Source organism: Emydura macquarii, unplaced genomic scaffold, assembly GCF_026122565.2.
Source record: "Emydura macquarii macquarii isolate MOO-44397 ecotype Brisbane River unplaced genomic scaffold, CSIRO-AGI_Emac_v2 contig_2422, whole genome shotgun sequence".
NCBI classification, from domain to species: domain Eukaryota; kingdom Metazoa; phylum Chordata; order Testudines; family Chelidae; genus Emydura; species Emydura macquarii.
This window is the reverse complement of record NW_027132559.1, coordinates 4348108-4370870: the sequence shown is the minus strand read 5'-3', so window position 1 is coordinate 4370870 and position 22763 is coordinate 4348108. Positions and strand designations below refer to the sequence as shown.

The 22763-nt window shown below is 43.4% G+C and overlaps 1 protein-coding gene across 4 annotated transcripts in view; it reads left to right on the top strand.

Annotated features, from left to right (window-relative positions):
* Positions 1-22763, top strand: part of POMGNT2 (protein O-linked mannose N-acetylglucosaminyltransferase 2 (beta 1,4-)) — a 95923-nt gene that overhangs the window by 52811 nt on the left and 20349 nt on the right. The window contains exons 1-2 of one of the 4 annotated variants that reach the window (XR_010922332.1): positions 833-900; positions 15892-16491. The exons of 2 other annotated variants lie outside the window; for them this stretch is intronic. The gene's annotated coding sequence lies outside the window, so the exon portion shown is untranslated. Of the gene's footprint in view, positions 1-832; positions 901-15891; positions 16492-22763 lie in introns of those variants that run through there. One more of the 4 variants, XR_010922331.1, reaches the window with a different exon arrangement.

Below are 22763 nucleotides of genomic sequence, written 5' to 3'. Positions count from 1 at the left end.
GGGCAGGGGAAGTTGATTAAATTATGATACCAAAGACTATTCCGTAGCTCTATATTGAATGTTTATCTTTCTAAAATTTTAAGTCCCTTCCTTACCCTCGCCCACTTCTCCTTTCTAGAATGCCAAGCCTGTAAGCTGATCCACCTAGGCAGCCCCCTGTGTCTGTTCAGAGACCCATCAACTTTGAGATTTAAAAAAAAAAAAAATTGGGGTGCTGCAGTAGGGGGAAGAAACCTCAGTATGGGACACTAGTGTCTCTATAAACCTTTCTCCTTTGATTCACTGGGTCAAAGGTTGGTAATAACAAAAATGACATTGAGGGTTATTTGTAAAGATGGTTAGGATTGGGAATATTTCAGTGAAACTTTTTCCCCATTGAAATGGGTCACTTTCAATGAAGTGTTTGTTGGGAAGATTTCTCAGGTCTGGGATGGAATTTCTAGGGTGTGGGTAAGAGACCTGATCAGCCCACAGCATTATGGTTACAGCACTCACAGGTGAGGTGGGGGGCTCCAAATTCAAGTTCCTGCTCTGCCTGATTCAGAGCAGGGACTTAAACCTGAGTTTTCCACATCCCAGGCAAGTTCCCTAACCATTGGGTTGTGCAGTTAATCTCTCATTAGAGTAGTTCCACTTTTGTATAAGTAACTATATAGGTAGGGGGTTAGAAAGAATGACTCTGTGAGCTGGTGGTTAGGCCACTTGCCTGGGATTTCAGAGACCCAGGTTGAAGTCCCTGCTTTACCTGAATTGGAGTTAAGCATCTAAGAGCTTTTGAAAATCTCATTAGGTGCCTATCTGTGTTTTTAGGTGTCTAAATATCTTTGTAAATCAGGCCCTTAGTGGATCTGGAGGCTGAATTATCCCATCGCTTTAGTGTGGTAGCTTTCCAAATCAAAGGTAATGTATGATGACTAAACACTGTGGTGAAGTTCATATTGTTGCTGCCTCTTTTGTACCTGTTTGATGGATAAATCCTGGATTTGATTCTCCAGGATTATTCATCCGGTACCTTTCATGAACACTAAATTCACTACGTTCTCCCACCTCTTCAGTTACCCACATTATTCCACTAGAATTTACATTGTGTTATATTAATATATAATGGCTGCCATTAAAAAGGCAGCATTAGCCAAAAGACATAATGTACATTTATTATCTAGTTTCATACACTGGTGTCTATAACTGCAGTATCTGAGCACCTGAAAATGCAAGGAATAATGTTAGTATATTAAGTACCACTGTGGGATTACTATTGACAATATAATGTACAGCAGTCATCATTTATCTGTTAGTAAAGTGCTGGGAGAGAACATTTAGATATGTGCTCTAACTTTAAGATTTCAGGATGCTAGTTTACATTTCTACCCGATCTTCATGTGTTTTGAGAATTGGGGTTTCAACCTGTGCCTACTGAAGTTAGTGATAAATCTTCCATTGACTTCAGTGGCTCAAGTGCAATACCCCCCCCCGCACCCCACACACACACACCTTCTAACCAACACACTGGCAATTGACCTGGGGGCTTGCAGAGCTCAAAGCATAAACTGTTACATTTGCACTGTAGAGCAAAGACTCTCTAGCTGGGGCTGTAACAACTCAGTTTCTCTACGGATTAGGCACTGTGTAACATGCACTCACCAGTAGGTTACACAAGATTAGCCCCAAACTATCAACACTTGTGTACATGCCTAGGTGGCATGAGTAGTGCCATTGACTTCAATGGGGCCACTGTCATGCTTCATGTTGAACACATTGTTTGCAGGCTTAGGATCTTATTTTGCAAAATCCTCCCCATCATTTTCATGGGGGCATACAAAACATACTGCTATTGTATCTTGGAAACCAGCCTTCTCATTTATTTCTGCACAAGCAGATCTAATGGGTGTATGCCTCCAAGGAGGCAGTTTTACTTGGATCCCCCCAGTGCTTGCTTTAACTAGCTATCATTAGGGCCAGAGTTCAACCTCCACCACTTGTGAAGTGTTCCATGGACATACAATCTCGTTCCCTGTTTAATGTTTCGGGACTAATTATCTACAGCCTTCTCTATTAAATAACAGTACTAAATGGGTTGGGTAAACTAAAGCAAAATGTTTTTTCCAATTAAATTGCCTGCACTGTAAGCTCACTTTAACCTTGAGTTTCTTGTGATTCTGTTGGTTCAACTGCAAATTGGATCCTACAGACCCCCTAATTTGCAACTCTCCACCAATATGAAACTATTATTAGGTTGTTTTTTTTTTGGTTTTTTTTTAAGATTTCTGAAACACAGTTATGCTGGTTTGGATAGCCAGGAGATCCATTTCTTTAAACAGTTCTCAGTGGCAGCAACCTAGACTCAAAGGTTTTCACAAATGTTCATAACAAAGTTATGCCCTATCCACACAAACAATATAAGTTTTTGCAGAAACTGCTTTTAAAATCCATGGGGCAGATCCTCAGCAGCTGTAAACTGTCGTAGCTCCATTGACTTCAATGGCCATATCTAAAATGGCTTCCTAACATGAGGCATGTGAGTGTATCTGGAGTTTAAATTTATTTCAAAATCGGGTGCTACAGGGGAGTTGAACTTTCCTAGAAAAAGTAAAAATGATTCATCAGAGAGAGTGGATACCATTGAGTGGATAAACCATGCTGATATCAAAGTGCTGATGGTCACCTAAAGTTTTCAAAGCCAGTTACTGGACGGTGCACCAATCCTGTGTCAGACTGGCTTCACTTCTATAATTACTCTCTGAGTAGTACTTAATAGCACACTTCACTGCTGCAGACATCAGGGTCTGTTCTGTGATGTTTTTGGAGGATTTATTTAATAATTTCTCCATCAACCCTATTTAAATGACCCTTTCTACTGGGATAGTGATACCTGCTGGTGGTTCTCTAGCTCAAAATCTTGTCACTTTTTCAACTGTAATACACACAATTTCTGCCAAACATCGCTCTAACAAAAAGAGGCCCCGAAATAATCATCAGAATCTTGTCGAAGCCCCGATCCCACCAAAACATATGCACATGCTTAACTTTTAGCACGAGTAATCCTGTTGAATTCGTGGCACTGCTCACATGCATTAAGCACATGTTCAGTATGTTTTTACAGGATCAGGACCTTAATTGGGAATATCATGAAATGAAAAGTGGAAGGTATAACTCTGTCCTTGCACTTGTGTATTGTAGGAATCTCATTAGTAGCTACTGTTACATAACAAAAGGTGCAATATCACTTACAGGCCATAGGTAGGCTAACGATACGTTTTTATCCTAATTCTTAGTTCAAAAACTTTTAACAATTTAGGTCAAACTCTTAATATTTGAAGAGTTTCTTGTATTTTATGGTCTTTCTACAGGGAAAAAGAGCAAGCAGGCAAATTGGTTTTATATTGTTTTGCTAATCTAAATATTTTCAGTTGGTAGATTAATATGTTGTAATGTGTATACATAAGGAATATCAGGGCAAACTGTCCAAATGCTTGTCAGGCACAGTAACTCATTTTATAATTGTGTATGGGACAGCAATGATTTCATTTACTCATTTATGTGATATTTTGTGAGCAGAGGGGATCCTAGAAAAGATGCATTAATTCTGTGCAGATTTGATAATAGCTAATTGCCTGGGGGATCAGAATGAAGTTGCAGAGGGTAATGGTGAAAGCAAGGTTTCTGAATTTTCTGATCTTGAAAGGGATTTTATCAAGGATGGGGCATATTTGCAGATACATCCCTATTCTGTCTTTTAAAAAACTTGTTAAATAATATTGTCTAATAGTGCTTTTTTGTCAGTAGATCTCAAAGCACTTTACAAAGGAGGTTGGTATCATTATTCCCATTTTATAGAGGGGGAAACTGAGGCATAGAAAGAGGAAGTGACAGGCTGGTGACGGTGCTGAAAATGGAACACAGGTCTTGAGTCCCAGACGACACTGCCTCCTCAAAATATAAATCATAAATCCACTGTGAAGTATTGATTGGTTAAACTATAGGCCTTGAATCGGTTCTGAGAGAAGCTACTGGACACTACCATACCATAAAAGTCCCATTAGGATCACATTTTATTGGAGGCCCACAGCTCAGAGACTAGTGGGTTTTCACTTGGCATACCCTCTTACTCTGCCTCATTCTCCTCTCTTACCCTTTACTTTTTGTTTCTCATTTTTAATTTCTGCCTTATTCACCCCATCTTTGACTTTGACAAGACTATTCAAGTACCTGCATAAGTGTTTGTTGGAGCAGGGCTAAAGTGGATATTCATATCATAACAGACTCCTCTGGTGTAAAAGGGTTGTGTTTCAAAATTGAGTTTCGCTTTTTTTTAAAAAAAAAAAAAGGGGGGAGGGAATCTCAGATACTATAGTGATAGGTACTATACAGTACAATCTCATTTTTGAACTTAATTAGTGGTACTTTCCTTGTTTCACCGATAAGATACAATTAAAAGCCAAAAAAAAATTGAAGCAGGTGACGTTTTACCAGTGAGCATGAAAGATATACTGTTGTGCTTGTGGTTTCTCTCTTGCAGTATTTTTACTGAGAGAGGTTAAATATCAAGCTTTACAAAATCCTGAAACCTGGAGATTCTGAAAAATTTTGGTTTATTTAGCTGGAGAACACAGTGCAAGGTTCCCCAATGGTAATGCAAAGTTTCCCATTGTGCCTCATTAATAAGACTGTAAGTTTTAAATTTGACCTAGGATTTAATTTATGGGCCAAACCTAGATTTTCTAACCTCAAAGCCACAATTTTTATTTTTAAAATTCCAATGAAAACAGTTGCTCTTAAACATATTAACATTTACCTGCATTGCTTGAAACCCGATAAATGCAACAAAAAGCATTCCAAAGTGAATGGATTTCACTGATTTGTTTTGTAAGAGAAATGAAGACAATGAAGAGAGCAAAAACGAATAAGCAAATTGGATTTAAAAATTCTTTCACTTTTAATAATCTGAGGTGCTGTTAGTTACAAAGGTAAATAATTCTATTGGTTTACAACACATAATTTTCAAGTTGATAGTGTCCCTTTAATATGCATCTTCCCTGATCTGGAGGGACCACTGGGTATTTTAGCCTTTGGCCAAATTCTCCTTGATCTACAGTAGTTGCAAGAAGAGAGTTTGGGGGCAAAAGCAGCTTTAAACCACCTTTTGATCTTTTACATTCTCATTTCCCTAGTGTAAATTAGAACAGTCTCAGAGCTGCTCTAATATATGCTCTGCCATAGCACCCCCCCTACAGTCCACTTCACAGCTGAGAATAGCCCACGAACATTCTAGCCACACCCCACTATCTACATCAGATTGAGTAAAGCGGAGGGAGTAGAAGGAGGGCACCGAGCTATTTATTATTCTGGCTCTGTGCTATCCAGGGAATCCCCCTAAAATTAAGGCTCCCAGAAGCTGTTTCTGCTGAGTTTACAACCCCTTTATGTTGCCAGAGTGGCATAAATGGACCACATGGAAAACAGAATTTAGGCCCGTTCAGTCCTCGGTCTCTGAGCCTGCTGCTAAGGGTGCTAATTATCATAGGGCACTCTGGGGATTGGCCTTAATAGTCAGTTCATTTCACATACTAAAAGGCTTTTTCCATTACTAATCTCTGGGGTCATCCCCATCCGTTCTCTCTTTCCTCTTAAAGTACAACTGACACCCTGTTTTCTTCACATGAGACCTTTTTACTTCCCTCTTTACTTGTGAAATGGGTGCACTTTACTTAACAGCAATAACAGCTTTTACAATGGAGGGAACACTTCTCAAAAAAAGAGGAAAATGGCTATCTGTTTATGATGTATAGAAGTGCTCAAGCCAGATGCTGTGGAAGTCCATGGGAGATTTGCTATTGACCTGCATGGTTCAGGTTCTAAGTTTTAGGAGTGCAACTTGTACGTTTGTATGTAGGTGATAAACCTACCACCACCTTCAAACAGTGTATTTATTTCATATTCACTGGTGCTTTCAGAAGGCTTCTTAGAACTTTAAAGTGCAGTTCTGTTCTGAAAAAGTGATTGTTAAAATGGCACCACCTTATTCGTCAGTTCTGCTCCCTGTGTGTAGTCAGTGGTACTGTTTTCTTTAGTGAATAAAATACTGTTTACTTCTATTAAGCCTTGCAGAGCCAACACGACTAGAGTGGGAGCTGGATTCTGTTCCTTCCTTCACACCATCAACAGAATTGTTTACTAAGTTCCAGGCAGTTTTAACTCTGTGTAGCCCTGGCAGACAATAGAGTTACATTAATCTTGCTTTTTTTTTTATGTGAAATTTTGGCACTGCTAAGGCTATGATTTTTGGCATATATTTTTTTTTTTAGTAAATGGTGCAAGGGAAGAAAATAGTTACGGACAGTTGGGGGAGGGGGTCGCACAGTGAGATCAAGCCACAGCAGCAGCTCCAGTTTGCACAGGACTGGGCCCAGCTCCCCATTCCGGGCATTACAACCTGGCACACACGGTTGCATGCCACTGAGGTTTGACAAGTCTGCCTCACATCTCCATCTATGAAGGGGCGGATGGGCCAAACCTCAGTGGCACTGCAACTATGTATGCCAGGTCACAGTGCCTGGGGCAGGGAGCTGGGACCAACCTCGCGGAAGAAATGCCGCTAATTTAGGTTGAGTGCAGGGTGGGTTCATCATGGACTTTATTCAGATTCATGAGTAAATGATTACCATGAATGCCTTGACATCTGTGCCAAAATCGTAGCTTTGACATGTTACAGAAGCCTGCATTGCTGTTCACACAGCAGTGTGTTGCTGTCCTTCTGAATTGCTGTTAGGAGCCATGCTGGTAACATTCATATGAAAAATAATGGCAGCTTTATGTATATGAACAAATCCAAAACTGCAGAGCTATCTTTTTGAACCTGATGTCTTAGGCCTGAACACATTGCAATGAGTTCTGTGTGGGCATCCCCTAGCACATTCGTGGAGCTCTATTGATTGTCACGAATGAGGCTCCATGTAGGTGCAGGAGTCTGGCTGTCCAGAGCTGGCTGTAGGGCTTGGATCAGGAGTAATAAGAAACCTGTGGCTCAGTTTGATAAAGCTAACGTTACTTCTAACATTGCACTAATTACTAATGACTAGCATCTGTTAAATCATGTAGCGATTTCTTCTGTAGTTGCCTTTTCTTGGGATAGGAGAATGAAATAAACCGTCACTAATAAGTACAGAATGTGTTGGTGGGGGGGGGAGTAAGGGTTAGTATGTGTCTCTTTTATTCTATCGTGGATCAGGTAAAGCGGAAAACAAAGTGATTCTGAATTTATTTGTTTTCCCTCTGCAAAAGCTTTGAAAATAGATGGACACGACCCAGTGCCCTCTGGCAGAATTTGCAGATGTCACTTTCACTTTTTGATTTATTGTCTGTCAGGCTACCTTGTATGTTCAAATAATTTTTTTTCATCTGTAACCTCTTCTGACAACTCTAAACTGATCCTGATCTGAGATCAGGCAGTCAGCCTTAAAAACATACTTTTATTTACAGGATTTTATTTGTGATGCCTGAAATTGGGAGCTCATAGTAGCCTTTTTCTTTTTTAAGATGGTGAGCAGGAGTGGTGTTTTTGTATACAGCAGGTAGAATTGCTAAAACTTAAGAATAAGAAAGCCCTTGTGGTTAATGTACTTGAGTGATGCTTAGAAGATCTGGGTTCAATTCCTGGTTCTGTCACAAACATACTTTTTGACCTTGGGCAAGTCACTTTATATTTTTGTACCTTAGTTCTCCATCTGAAAAATGATTAGGATAATACTCTCTTTTGTCTATTAAGATTGTAAAGCTAGCACACACAAAAAAAAGACCTTGCAGAATGGGAACCTTGAAGTGCTATTGTAATACAAATTATAAAGAATAGTAATAATACTAATTCATAAAATAGGATTATATGTACCAAAGTGATTGGCACTTGAGACATTCTTCTTTCTGGCTTAATAGCCAAATAATTAAAGCAAGTTTTCTAGCTATGCAGAAATGTATAATACAATTCTTATTGCATTTACAAAGCTAATCCTGTGCTTTGTAAACGTGAAGAAGCCAAACAAGCTGCAGACAAGTTAATTTTTTTTAGTCTGGACACTTTCTGTGCCATAAATTGAAGTTTTATGTGGCAATTAGAGCACAATAACTAGATAAATTCCAAAACCTATTACCATTCTTTGTCTTTTATTAATGAGGTAAGCAAGGAAGTAATTGTGTTTAAACTTTAATGCTTTTTGCTTTATATAACTCTCGGAGGAGAGCATAATAAGCTCATGTGTTGAGGTGGCCGGGGGGATGGACACATTAAACAGAGGTGGGCCTGAGTTGCAAATTCAGTTCCCCATTCAAGTCCAGATTTTAAATTCTTTCATGCTGAACCTCTAACATTTGGTTGTGCAGATCAAGTTTGGGCCTATTGCTTGTTAGATCTTAAACAGTTTTTATGAAGAAGTTAGAGGCAGGAGGGTCAAAATCTGACTTATAATGCAAAGCTGGTAACAACCTTAATTATGAATTCACTGCCATCACTCCAGACTATATAGATAAATATCTTTATTTGTATTAAAGAAGCTACAGTCTGTGTTCTGGTGATTTCAGATGATGTACTTTGTGAATGATTGTGAGCTGCCTGCATCTTTTGGAAGCAAACTGTTTCTTTCTTTGATGAACAAAAAGACCTTCTCTGTGGTTCCTTGGGTGTTGAATACTGTCAGTCAAGATACTAGACCTGATGGATCATTGTTCCAAGGAAAATACTCCGAGTCATATACTTCCCTCTACTCCCAAACTCATGTGAGCAGTGATGGCACAGGCACAATGACTCCACAGCAAGGTTCTTGCTGGTCCCAAAGACTGGGGAAGCCCTTCTGTGTGGGAAATGTGCTGCTGATGCTCTGCAGATGCAAAAAGGGGGTATCTAGAGGCAGTCACTGTTCTGGGAATTGCTCCTCTAGAAATTCATAGGGATTATGGGTGTAAAATAGTGGGGGGGGGGAGGAGTGGGTGCCATTCAGGAATAGGCTTGGTAGCCCCGCTCCAGGACCATACGACTGTTGTGGTTGGGGAAGGCAAGAACTATTGTGAAGGCACAATGTTTCTAGGTAGATGGTGGTGGCCTGTGCTGGACTGAGAGCGTGACCCCTTTTCTTGTTCAGGTTGGGTGCAAAAACTAGCACCTTCATGGAGCGTCCTTCAAATCATTTATTGAATGCGACCTTTCCATGTTTCCTGTCTCCTACATGTGTGCTTTTCCTGGATGGAGGTCAGTTCATAAATCGATCAATAAATTAGACTTAGCCAGAGTTAGCAACTCAGAGCAAGAATGTGGGGCAAGATCACACATTGCCAGTCCAGGCACAGGAGGAGATGCTATTTGGGAGTAGAGAATCCCGTAAGCAGAAGGCCAGCAAAAGAATGATGATAAAGATGTAATGACATCTGGAAAGGGCAAGTTCTGGCATGAACTCCTCCACATGCTGCTGCCTGATAGGTGTTGTCTGAGTTTGCTGCAACTGAGATGATTTTAAACCTCTAATGGTAGAGAGTGATCACTACCTTGATACATTCCTTTACTTATTGGAGGTAGTGGCATGTGCTGGAGGAATCTGTACTGTGATTGATGCTGTGTGGTGCTTCCTCTTTGTTTATTTACTTCATACAGGAGAGGAGGTGAGTGGGTGGAGGTTATTTGAGATGTCTGGTTGGAGGCAAAATGTGATTTATTAATGTTCATTTGGCTGGATGGATACACAGCATATACATTATTTAGAAAGTTGCAAAATAGGGTACTGTTGTATTTTAAAGGCAACTAGCAACCACCTCTGCCGGCAGAAAATCTTGGCACGCTAGTACATATTGTTTATAATGTCTTTGTCCTATTTATCGTGCATGTACTATATAGCCAGCATGTCTAGTACACGTTTAGTAAGACAATGTATATAAATAGTATTGACATCTAAAGGATAAGTATAAAGTTAATGCAGGATTTAACTCTGGACACCATGCATTCTGTAGACATACTGACTGGATGGACTCTCACAGGGATTTAATCTAGTCTGGTCTTTCTAGATCACATTTAATACAGAATATCTATAACTCAAAATTTTCTTTTGCACAAGTACAGTATTTCCAGGGTTTATTTTACTTGGGTCTTCCTTTTTGTGTTCCCCAGAATTGATGATGATTTTTGCAGGTAGACAGTTAAAAAAAGAAAGTGAATGCTGATTCCTTCAGACCTGATGCTGTGAAACCTACTTTTTGATTGCTCCACAGTGTAGCAACAAAGGGAGCCAGTGTGGCAGTGCTATACTGCATCACATTAAGGATGAAGAATTGTGTCCTAGACAGTTTACAGATGTGTAAGAACAGGTCCATGTCCTGAAGAATTTACAGTCCAAGGCTCTGATACAGCAAAGCACTTAAACTTGAGCTTAATGTTAACTATGAGAGTCCCATTCAATGTCAGTGGGGCTAACTTGGCTTTTTTAATAATTAAGCCCGAGTTCAAGTGCTTTGCTGGATCAGGCAGGGATTAGTCTATATATTCTTCAGGAAACAACCTGTATTCTTACACCTCTAAGTGCTTTGCTGGATTGGGCCAAAGGGGTCAAAGGGAAGATGGGAGGCATGCAAACTGGTACTTTTGCAACAGGCTAGAAATAGCATCTGCAGAGAGGTGCTGTGTCAGGAGTAAGGATGGGCAGCTAGCTTGCTTACCTGCTGGTTTCACTCAGTGGCAGTCTAAACAAGCACAGCTGGGTTCCATTGAACTGCCTGATGAGTTGAGGGAATTAGCAGATGTGCTCAGCTGGGTACTGGCTGTTCAAAGCATTTGCCCCCATCTGTGATAGCACCTGCTTATTCCCAGCATTGGACCCAGCCCTGCTCCTGCCTTGGTCCCAGGCCCGCTCCTGCCTTGCCTCACCCCAGGTGACCCTGTTCTGAACCTCAGCTCTGATTCCTGACTTTGGCTCCGGCATCGGACTCTGGTTCTGACCCTGGGCTCTGATGGCTAGACATGACCACCCACACCCCAGACAGTCCCTAACAGTGTGAGCAGCCTGCAAAAAGGAAACCATCAGGAGAAAAGGGGCCCTGTTCTCTGCTGGCAGCGATCCTACCAAAACAAACATCTCCCTCTTGGAGATAGCGTGCACTGTGCAGAACTTGCAGGCTTGTGTTGCTGCCCAGCCCCCCAACCGAAGATTCCACTGTCCAATAAGTTCAGTGGTGACCGCGGCGAATTCCCTGGATTCCTGAATCTGTGTTCGCTTCTGTTCCTCTTGAAACCGTGAGCGTTCACCATCAACCAAGCCCTGGTAGGACTACCATCAGCTTGCTGACTGAGGAGGCCTGATTTGGACTCCCTTGCTCCTGGAGAAATTGAGCCCGCTCCTGGGCCTGTTTGAAAACTTTGGGTGAGTTATGGCAGTAATCTTTGATGACCTGAACCGCACAAGCACAGAAAAAGGCTGTGCTCTAAGCATCGTGCCAGGGGCATGCCTATCTGTTGCCAAATTCACTGCAGAATTTCAACGCCTGGTAGCAGACTTGGAGTGGAAGGAGGCTGTGCAGCATTACGACTTCCGGCTCAGCCTCAGCAAAAAAATCAAAGACTAGTTGGCACAGGTGGCGTCCCCACCAGGCCTGGTTGATTCTAATTGAACTCTGTCCGAGAGTGAAGCTCAGCCTCTTGTGTTTTGCTGGTTTTCCAGAGCCCCAACTCGCCAGTCGCTGGCCGAGCCCATGTAAATCAGCTGAGCCCAGCCCTGGTTTTCTGATGCTGAGAAAAATTGATACCAAAGGGTGGGTTTATGCCTGTACTGGGAAGAACCTGGACACTTTGCATTGAGCTGTCCTGCAAAGGCCTGACCTGCGTCCCGGCTGGGAAAACATCAAGTCCCAGGCCCATTAGAGGGGATTGGGCTGGGCTGGTATTCTTCCCCTCCTTCCAGTATCCAATTTTGAGATTTGTCTGCTGGTACTCTGGTGATGGCTACCCAGAATCCAACACATCTCCACCCAACAAAGCCCCTTCTTCACCAACTGTGGGTTTCATCCTCAGTTTCACTCTCACATCCCTGTCAAGTCTCTGGTACCTGCTGCTGCAGATTTAACTTCCCATCTCTGCCATGCACCAAGAATTGAATGAACAGCTGACCTCTGCTAAGGAGGCTTATGAGCACCATGGTGACCAGTGCTACCAGGCTGTCCCCAACCTTGATGCAGGGGACAAGGTTTGGTTGTCCACTCCGAATTTTAGGTCATTGTGCCTGTCAGTTAAGTTAGGCCACCAGTATCTGGGTCCATTTAAGATTCTGGCCTGGGTCAGTCCAATGGCATTCAGATTCCAGTTGCCCGAGTCCCTCAGGATTTACCCACTTGAAGCCTCACATTGTGAATCCTTTTCGGACCCAGTCCACCATGCCGTCCTTGCCAGTCACCATCCAGGATCAAGAGGAATATTTGTTTTGGCAAATTCTTGATTGTCAACAATCAAGTTAGGGGAAAACTCCAGCACTTAATGGATTTGGGAGCGTTACGGTCTGGACAAATGATCCTGAGAACCAGTGGAAAATATTCATGCCGGGACCTGCTGCATGAGTTTCACTAACTAAACTTACCCTGATAAGTTCAATACGGGGGCCTGTAGGAGGTTCTCTTGGAGGAGGGAGTACTGTGTTTATCTGCTAGCTTAACCCCCAGGCAGTCTAATTAGAGCAGCTGGGCCCCATTTCAGTTGCCTGATAGGCCAAGCCACCCAATTGACTGATGGGATTAGCAGACCTGCTCTTAAAATCAGCAGCAGGGTGCTGGGTGCTCAGTGCATTTGTCCATGGCTGCAATAGCTGCTGCTCCTTTCTTGGACCCAGCCTTGCCTCACTCCGGCTAACCTGGTCTAACACTGGGCTCTGATTCCTGACTCTGGCTCTGTTCCTTGGCTTTGACATCTAGCCTCCGAGTCTGGGGTCCCACTCCTGGTTCCTTTTGTGTACCACTCAGTGTACACATGCTCCAGTAGTCATCTGCCATCGCCTTGCTTGTCCTCTGGCTCTAAAGGTGGCTAGGTGATCTGCTTTGTGGAAGTACATCAGGAGTCAGAGTATCTTTTTCCTAAAGGGGTTGAAGTACACTGTTACCACAATTTGTTTGAGCTCTGCTAGCCTGAGTGAGACTGCCAAAGAGCACACGTGATCCCAGGTTTTTCTGCTGCTTATTAGTAACCTACCATGACAAAACAGTACACCAGCCCTGGGCATCTTCTTTCTCTGGGTCTTGACTCTTGATAGTTTTTCAGCTGCTGAATTGTGGACTCCTTGTTTACCTTGTGTTTTGCTTTTTTGTCTCTGTCTTGGTTCATTTCCCTGCTGGGTCTTTTGATTTTTGGAGTTGCCTGGCATAGTGTCTCAGAAAGAAGACAGTGTAATCTTTGCTTTCTGATGCTGATAGTCAATGACTAGTTACCTTTCACTGTAATCTGGCTGGTGTGAAGTTGTACTTCTTGGTTCTGTTTGCTGTAGACTTGCATCCTAATTTGGAGAAAAATGTCTGTGCATAAAGAGAGACTCTTTCACATTGTAGAAGGGAGATTGTGATCTCATGGTGTAAATTGGAAGCAATTCAACTGAAATGAATGTGGTTACTTTTTTGTAAAACTTGTGTGACAGGAAGAATCTGATCCACAATTGAGCCCTTTATTTCTACATTTTTCAGCTACTGTATCAATATCCCATCTCAAATTTAAGCAATTTTCTCTATTCTCTGTTTCTTTCTGTTTTTGGATAGTGTATGTTCCCCTTGCCTCAACACACTGGTGTTTGGATGTGGGTTGTACTTCTTTTGCTTTCTCCTCTCTTCCTGTGCTTCCGTTGTTTATTTCAGTCTCCTTTCACGTCTTTTTTATGCTTGAAATCCCAACTGCCCCTCAGAGCAGAAAATAAAGTTGACAAACTGTCTCAACCACAAGATCTTCTTCAGAAACTGTTTTATAAGAGGAATAGGAAAGTGCCCTGCAATTTACATACTTCGTTCTCCCTGATCACCAGCTAGTAGCTGAAATGTTCGTGCTAACTTTAAAGCTACAAGCAGGGCAGAAAATAATTACTATTTGACTCTGGCCTGGCCTACATGACAATGTAGGTTGACATAATGCGGCTTACGTCAACCACCTAAAGTATGCCTTTCCACTGGCATGTCAGTTCTGCCAACCTAAATCACGGTAAAATTCGACTTAATAAAACCACCTCCGGAAGTGCCGTAGTGCTGAAGTCAAATTCTGTGGGTCAAATGAGTGTCAGTGTAGGCAGAGCGCAACGTAATTCAATGTCATTGGCCTTCGGGAGATATCCCATAATGCTCTGTTGTGACCACTCTACACATTTGCATTCTGCTGCACTGTGGCCATGTAAACAAGAAATAGGTCCTACCTGCAATCCCTGGGAAATGTTGAATTCCCATTTCCCGTTTGGTCAGCATGGAGAGAGCTTGCCAGCACAACTGATCATGGCGATTGCACGCCCCAAATGTGCTCCAGTCTGGAGCTTGGATCAGCTGGTCTTGGATTTCATTGGTCTGTGGGGCAAAGAGTCTATACTGGCTCAGCTCCAAGCAAGCAAAAGAAATTTGGATATCTACGAGAAGATATCTCTCGGCATGTTGGAGAAGGGGCACAACAGGGACGCACAGCAGTGCTACGTTAAGCCTGCCTCAGCTCTTTGATCTTATCAGAAAACTAGCCATTCTGGCTCCTCACCCAAAACATGCTGCTTTTACGAGGAGCTGCATGCAATTCTCAGTAGGGACCCCACCATTATGCCACCATGCAGCATTAATATCTTGGGGGGAATCCGAGGCCAGGATGAATGAGGACGAGTCAGTGGATGGGGAGGATGATCAGGAAAACGGGGCAGGCGAGTGGGGTATCCCTTCTCCCTGAAAGCCAGGAGCTGTTTGCAACACAGGAACAGCCCACCTGGATGCAGGAAACTGACTGACCGGGGTGCCGGGGAAGGAACATCTGGTGTGTATGTGCTGCATGTTGCATGTCTTTGGTTATATCCCCAGTCCAGACTCTTGTACCAGTGGGGAAAAAGTGGTGTGTGTGGCGGTGGGGCTATGCTTCCTTGCACTTGGTGTGCCTAAGCATTGGGTTCACCCCAGAAAAGATTTATGTGCACAGGGATGCTCCGAGAATCCTCCATGCATATCTCCTGAAAGCTTCATGTAGGTACTCTGCAATCATTTGCAAGTTTCTTGGGAGAGCAGCCTTATTTCTTCCACTGTGATAGGACACTTTCCCCTGTCGCTCTTATTAATTGTGCAGGCATCATTGTGGAACACAGCATAGCAGCATAAGGGCCAGGCTTGTAGCCAGGTGCTTGCAGCAAATCCTCCCCTTTTGCCTGTGTGACCCTCAGCAGGCTGATATCACTCATGGTTACCTATGGAAGATGGCACACATTTACAGTACCCACCCAAGAAAGTTTTTTAAAGTGAGCATTAATGCACAGCTGGGGATGGTTTCTTGGTTCAGCACACCGCAAGTCCCTAAGCAGGACGTTGTTTCTATGGGCCTTAAGCATCCGCAAACAGGTTCCCATTTTTTTCCTCCTGAGACGGTTAACCCTCACCTTTTCTTCCACTTGTTAAAAGCCTGATCAATTGGGAGCCCAACATCCATGCTGCTCTAGGGAGCATGGAGTTGTGCAGCATGGGCACTGGGGATTTCTCTAACACAGATGCACTAGCCCCTTACTTACCATGGCTGGAACGGCACTCTGACCCCTGCAATAGTCAGACATTGGTATGCAGTTGTAGCCTTCCCTTGCGAATGTTCAGGGGACTTATTTTTACATTGTAACACTGCTTTTCATCCATGGGATGAGTTAACAATGGGTGCCTTGTGCTTTGCTTCCCTCACAGTGGACAACGTGGCCTTCAACACACCATTGTCTCATACTCCTGCACAGTGCCTGTCGCAGATGATAAGGCAAAAAAATCCCCGGGATGACATGTTTAATGAGCTAATGAACACCTCTATGGCTGCTGACGCAGAGCTAAGAGCGTGGAGGATTTCATTATCTGACAAACTGGACATGGACAACAGGAAGGCAGAACAGGAGAATGCGCGTTCAACACAAGAAGAGATGCTGCGTATAATGCGTGATCAGTCAGACATGTTGAGGCATCTGGTTGAGCTTCAGGAAGCTCAGCAGCAAGATGGACTCCCTCTGCAGCTCCTGCAAAACTTTGAGCTAATGCATTCTTTCCTAGCCCCCACCCCAAAGCGATCTAGGAGGAGGTTGAGCAGGGTCCAGTACGTGCTGTACTCCTCACCAGTTGAGGGGAGCTGAGAAAGGGGACGGCCCCTTTAAGGAGTGGGAATGTGTGATTCTTTTGTGTGTGCACAGCCAAAATGGGCTCTGTATCCCTGGCCCCACACAATGCATGTGGAACATTCCATTATCTTCCATTTCCCCCCCTCTGCAAAGGATCACAATAAAAAAGTACTGCTTTACAATTCATTACTGTTTGTTTATTGATAACAAGGGAATAAAGGAAGAGGGATGTCGGCAGGAGGGAGGGGGATGGGGAATGGATCAGAGGGGGATAATAGGGGTGGGGGGAGAGAGCATACTGCCTCGCAATTCATTTCTGTTTGTTTATTCATAAGAAGGGAATAAAGGGAGGGGGAAGGAGGAGGGATTGGAACCAGGGGGAAGGGGGGAAATTGGCTCAGTGCGGGATGGATTGGGGATGTGAAGTGAAAGCACAGCACGGATAAGCAACAGACATTACTGTTGTCTCTTTGCAAAAGCGGTTTTTCAATACTTCCCTGAAGCACAGTGCTCTGCAATTGGCTCTCAGCATTGCAGTGGCATCTGGCTGCTCAGAATTTACGGCCAGCCTATCTGCCTCCACAACCCAACCCAAGGGGAACTTCTCCCCCTTTGTCTCACAGACATTATGGAGCGCATAGCAGGCAGAGATAACCACTGGGATGTATTTTTTTCACTGAGGTCTAACCTAGTAAGCAGACTGCGCAAGTGCGCCTTTAAATGTCCAAATGCATATTCCACCACCATTCTGCACTTGCTAAGCCTATTAAAACACTCCTCGCTGTCCAGGTGCTCAGTGCAGGACTTAGCCAGAGGAGCAAGGGGTAGACAGGATCCCCCAAGATCACTATTGGCATTTCAACATCCCCAATATTTATTTTTTGTTAGGGAAGAAAGTGCCCACCTGCATCTTTTTTTAACAGACCTGAGTTCTTAAAGATGCCCGCGTCGTGCACCTTTCCAGATCACCCCATATTAATGTCAGTGAAGCGTCCCCTGTGATCCACAAGGGCTTGCAACACCATAGAAGTATCCCTTTCGATTGATGCACTCTGTGGCAAGGTGGTCCAGGGCTAAGATAGGGATGTGCGTGCCAGGGCTTAGAGTGGCCTGGCCTGGCCTGGCCACTTGGCTTTAACCCTTGTGCCTCCTGCGGCAAGGCTTTTCCGCTTAGTTACCCTCACGATCACTGCCTCAAGTGCCTGGGAGAGCAGCTCCGGAGGGAAAAATGTAAAATTCATAAGGCTTTCAAGCCAAGGACCCAAAAAGACTGGGACATTCCCAACAGTTTGGGAACCCCATTGCAGAAAAGCCTTCCGCTATGTCCTCCACGTTTCCCAAAGTCACTACTCTTCTTAGCAGAAGTCTGTTAATGGCCGGGCACACTTGTATCTCAGCTGCTCCCATGGTGGATTTACCGACTCTGAATTGATTCCCAACTGACCCATAGCAGTCTGGTATTGCTAGCTTCCACAGAACGATGGCCACTCTCTTCTCCACTGTCTGAGCAGGTCTCAAGCGAGTATTCATGCGTTTCAGGGCTGGGGAGAGCTCTCTGCAATGTTCCAAGAAAGTGGCCTTTCGCATTCAAATGTTCTGCAACCACTGCTTATCATACCCCACTTTCATAATGATGCGATCCCACCAGTCACTGTTTGTTTCCCGGGACCAGAGGTGGTGCTCCACCAACTGCAGATGGTGTATGACAGCCTGCAGCAAATGGGAATTGTTTTGTTCTATGGCTTGTTGCAGAGGCTGCCTCGCTACATCACAATTTTCAGCAGTGCGGCTCCTGGCTTGCCCGTGAAAATACTGCAGAATAAGTCATGAGGTGTTTGTGATGCTCACAATAACAGTGCAGAGCTGAGCGGGCTCCACTCCTCTCAGGCAATGGCGTGCATGCAGCAGAGAGTGAAGGGTTTGAAAAAATGGTTTGTTTGGACTGGGACAAGAAGGGGGAGGGAGAGTACATTGCACCATGGGAAGACAACAACCTTCACAAAAGCCTTTGCGGCTAGTTGCACTGTGGGATAGCTACCCACAGTGCACTGCTTTGATTGTTGACCCAAGCATGGCTAGTTGGGACGCAACTCCCGACACAATGAGCACGGAGTGATCACGCTCCTCTGACTTCTAAAATTCGGCGAGTGAAAGTCGACTTAAAATAAATAGACTTCACTCCGCAGGGAAGACATACCCTCTCTCACACACATTCAGAACCCACATTTGCTTGTACTCACACGGAGCTATGTGTAATCTTGATATCATAACCAGTTGATGTTCTTGGTTCTGTCGTACAATATTTTGACTCACCCTTTCAAAACACACTTGGAAGCGTCTTCCTCTCCCCCAGCCCTTGGCTGTGTCATGTGAAATTTAAACAGAGATATAGATTGTCAGTGGCAGCTGAACTCCTCCTCACAGTCAACTCTGAAAGCCTCCTCTTTAGTTGTTAGATGTCTTTTTTTTAAAAGAGAAAGTGTGTTCAAAGAGGCTGAGGGGCATTTTGATGTTAAACAAGGTTTGCTTGGTTCTTTGCATGGACTCCGCATTTATGGAAATGGAGATTAAAGACCTGGAGGAATAAAAGTTTATTTGACATTTTTTTTATTATTTTGAGAGGAGAAAAATTTGCTTGATCAAATTTTTTCAGCAAATCTCGTTTGAGAAAACTTAGCCCATGGTAAAGCGCTTTTTGTGACATTGTCGGATTTCCTTTCCAGCAAGTTGTTTTCTTTCCACCATGTTAGCAGAATATTTTCAGAGGTGAGATCTCATGTAATTGGCGTTCCATGCTTAGGAGCAATTTAAAATGTATTGACTTCATTATTTCTGCTCTTGTGAGGAGAGGTTAAGGAAATCTCTCTTTAAATTATTCTTATGGCAGTTGCACTGAAAACATGAGGCCAGATTCTCCAGTATGATCTGGCTACTTTGCATGGTTCTGGAAATGTAGAGTGGCTGGATTCATAGGGGATGTGTTGAGGGTGGCTGCGGGGAGCTTGACTACACCAATCCTCCACTTACATAAGCTGAAGCAGCCCCTAGGCTGCTCTAACTGAGACCAGGGCCATGCTGGCACAGGATCAGGAAGCTCCATGATTGATTGAACCCTCTCCACCCGTTGCACTGAGAGGAGCTTGGGCATAGTAGCATTGAACCCATGATCTCTTTTTTTTAACATAGATATATCTAGTCTTGCTTATTCCTCACCTGGTCATCTCCTCTGACATCATAATCCTTTACTGACATTTTTAAAGAGGCTCCTTTGTGAAGTGACATACATGCAGAATTTGGCACTTAAGCCCTGATTCATTTAAGCCCTTAAACCCAGGGTTTATTTTGATCTTCATATGGGTTTTGTATGGCTACCCATCACTTGAAACATCGGAGCACCTTCTGTGTAGAACAGCTATTGCAAAGTTTCTTGTGGACTTCATGGATTCTCTGGCTCTTCTCCCTTTTGGGGCTCTAGAAAGCTCTGCTTAGTTTTGGTGGAAAGGGAGTTGTTGTTTTTTTTGGCAAGAGAATGGTTGATGGTATGAATGACTTTCTGGATGTGGTGGAAAAGCTTTATCCAAAAGGAAGGCTGGCAGCATTTCCTACAGGTGTCAGCCTCTGGATTCCAGTCTCCGTTCCATTTTAACTGCAAATCATTCTACAGAACAGTCATGGTTGAGGCTTTCCATGTACAGGAAAATGTGTTGGCTGTGGACTGTTTGTCGCTCCATCTGTGTGTTGCTGGTTTCTTCTCTCCTGCCAAATCTTGTTTTGACACTCGTCCCTAAGCCCATCCCTGCAATGTCTGTGTGCTATCCACCATTGTGATGTCCCAGAATAATAGTAAGAGGCCGCAAAAAGGCCCATGGTGGAATAGCCCTTGTGTCTGATTTACCTTGTCTCTGGGTAAGTGTATTGATACTTGCCATCATTGCCAATGACAATTAAAAACTGATTGTAAACTGGTTGTCAGTTGTAGTGGCAACAAATAGGAGTTCAGAGTCTGCACAGAGTGCAAACTGAGCAGGAATGTCATGACTTAAAAACCAGGCACTAAACTACAATGACTATTTTAGATTTCTCCAGCATGCACCCAAGGGTCTCCATACTAGTCAAATGAGCATCAACCCTGGGTCTCCTCTGAACCTGGTTCTTCCACAAAACGGCCTGTGTCACAGATTGCATTCTGCAGCATTGCCAGGGCAGAAAGATGTCCACTTAAAAAAATACATTTATTTGTTTATTTGAGGTAAATCAGATTCAGCCCAGAAATCTTGCTGTTGTGACCAGCAGTGCAGGGAGGGAGAATGGAGAACTAAAACCTAAATAAAATAAAAACTGCAGTAGGATCAATTTTCTTCATAATTTCCTTTGTGCTCTACTGAGAAGTTGGAAAGGAACACCTGAGGAAAAGATCTGAACCTACAGCATATATCTTCAATGCACCTCCACATAACTGCCCTTCATTACAAATAGACACCAGCTGTCATTTCTGAGTGGTTAGTCAGTCATTTATTCAGCAATAGTGTTGCATGACCAACTTCGTATTGAGGAAGAGTGAGAATTTTTTGTTTTTAATTTTAAGGATCCTGGTGCTGATTACTTTTTTCATGCTTGTCCCTGCTCCTGGCACCTGGCTGTGTGTGTTCTTTGCTTCTTAGGCTATTTCTCATGTTCATGCAGAGAGCTGAGTGTTAATAGGAGATGAAGATTTCAACTATTCTCCCATTGTCTCTCCTGTAAATTTATCTGGCATGACCTACATTTATATATATCTGAGGCTTCACGATACCTTGGCTCCCAAGCCTATTAACAGACCTCCATATACCAATATAGTTCTGTGCCATGATGTCTACAACTAAAACTAGAGAGCAGGTTGTTTAACATATTTTATTTCTTTGGACTTATAAAAGGCACTAATTAATCATCTCTCAGTGCACAAAACTTAAGAACCATCTTTTCCTTTCTTAATTACAAAATCTGGCATGAGAACTAACAAAGTTGGGCCTCTATTGAGGAAAGCACTCGAGCACCTTCGTAACTTTGGGCATGTGCCAATGTCCCAGTGACATCAATGAGACTTAAACACGTATTTCATACTTCGCACTTAAGCATGCGCTTAACTTTTTCCTGAATTGGGGCTGTAGTGATGAGGGTTTTTATTTTAGTATATTTCTCATATATCGGTACCTGGATGCAATGATAATGAGCATAGTATAGAAGCTTTGATATTTCAGTATATCCTGTATTACTTTGTAAAATACATTTGCTTTATTCTGTGCCCAGCCTCTAACTTTTGGATTTTTTTCTTTGTAGATGCTTGTCCTGTTAATGTAGGGCCAGATTGCGCCCACTGAGAGAGGTGCATGGAGAAGTCCTCCACTTGTGCTGCCAATACCTCTTCATGGAAAGGGGGTTGGCTACCACCACAATCCATTCTTTCCACCCTCCAGGATCCTGCACAGGGCACATTGTGATGTTCAGGGCCAGCTAGGGGAAAGGGTAATGTTTAGGTGAGCCAGGGCAGGATGGAGCTGGTTAGGGAAGACACACATTGTTCCCTCCCTGATCCCCTGGAAGTTGTCCAGCTTAGGTCTGTATTAACTTTTTTGCGTCTCTGCCGCAGGCGCAGCCAGGGAAAGGTAAGGACAGAGGGATCCCTGCTTGTGTGGCTCCACTGGAGAAGAGGAGTCGGGAGGGCACTGGGAATTGGAGCTGCTGTGGAGGTACAGGGTCTCAGCACAGGTGCGCTTGGCCTCTTGTGAATCCCTGGGATTTGCCAAGTTTGGGTATGGATCTTCCACAGGGAACAACTCTATTCCTCTCCTGCAAGAATGATGCCAGGGAATCCCCATGAGAAGAGCCTCATGGAGTTTCACTTGTGAAAGGTCCTCTCCTGCAGATTTTACTGCATGCTGGGACAGTCTGAGCCATACACTTTTTTTAAAAATGTCCTTTTTGTAAGATCACAAGTAATCTGTTTCTCCCCTTAAAGAATTTTTTTTTTTTTTTTTAATATGGTGCATTTATTTTAACTTGGCCCACTGTAGAAATTCTTTGTGTGTGACAGCCGACCCTGCTGCATCCCGCTCCAGGTGGAACACTCTGATCATTCTGCCAGGCTTTAATAATGGGTCAGCAGTCTGACATGTGAAGCCGCTGTGTTAAATGTAATACATTGTAGGGCTGGCTTGCCTCAGCATTAGTAACATAGTCATTCTCGTAGGACTATCGTGTGCATTGGTATACCAGGAGAACGGCTCTCAACCTTTCCAGACTGCAGTACTCCTTTCAGGAGTCTGATTTGTTTTGTGTACCCCCTGGTTTCACCTCAATTAAAAACTGCTTGCTTACAAAATCAGACATAAAATTACAAAAGTGTCACAGCACACTATTATTGAAAAAATTGCTTACTTTCTCATTTTCACCATAGAATTATAAAATAAATCAATTGGA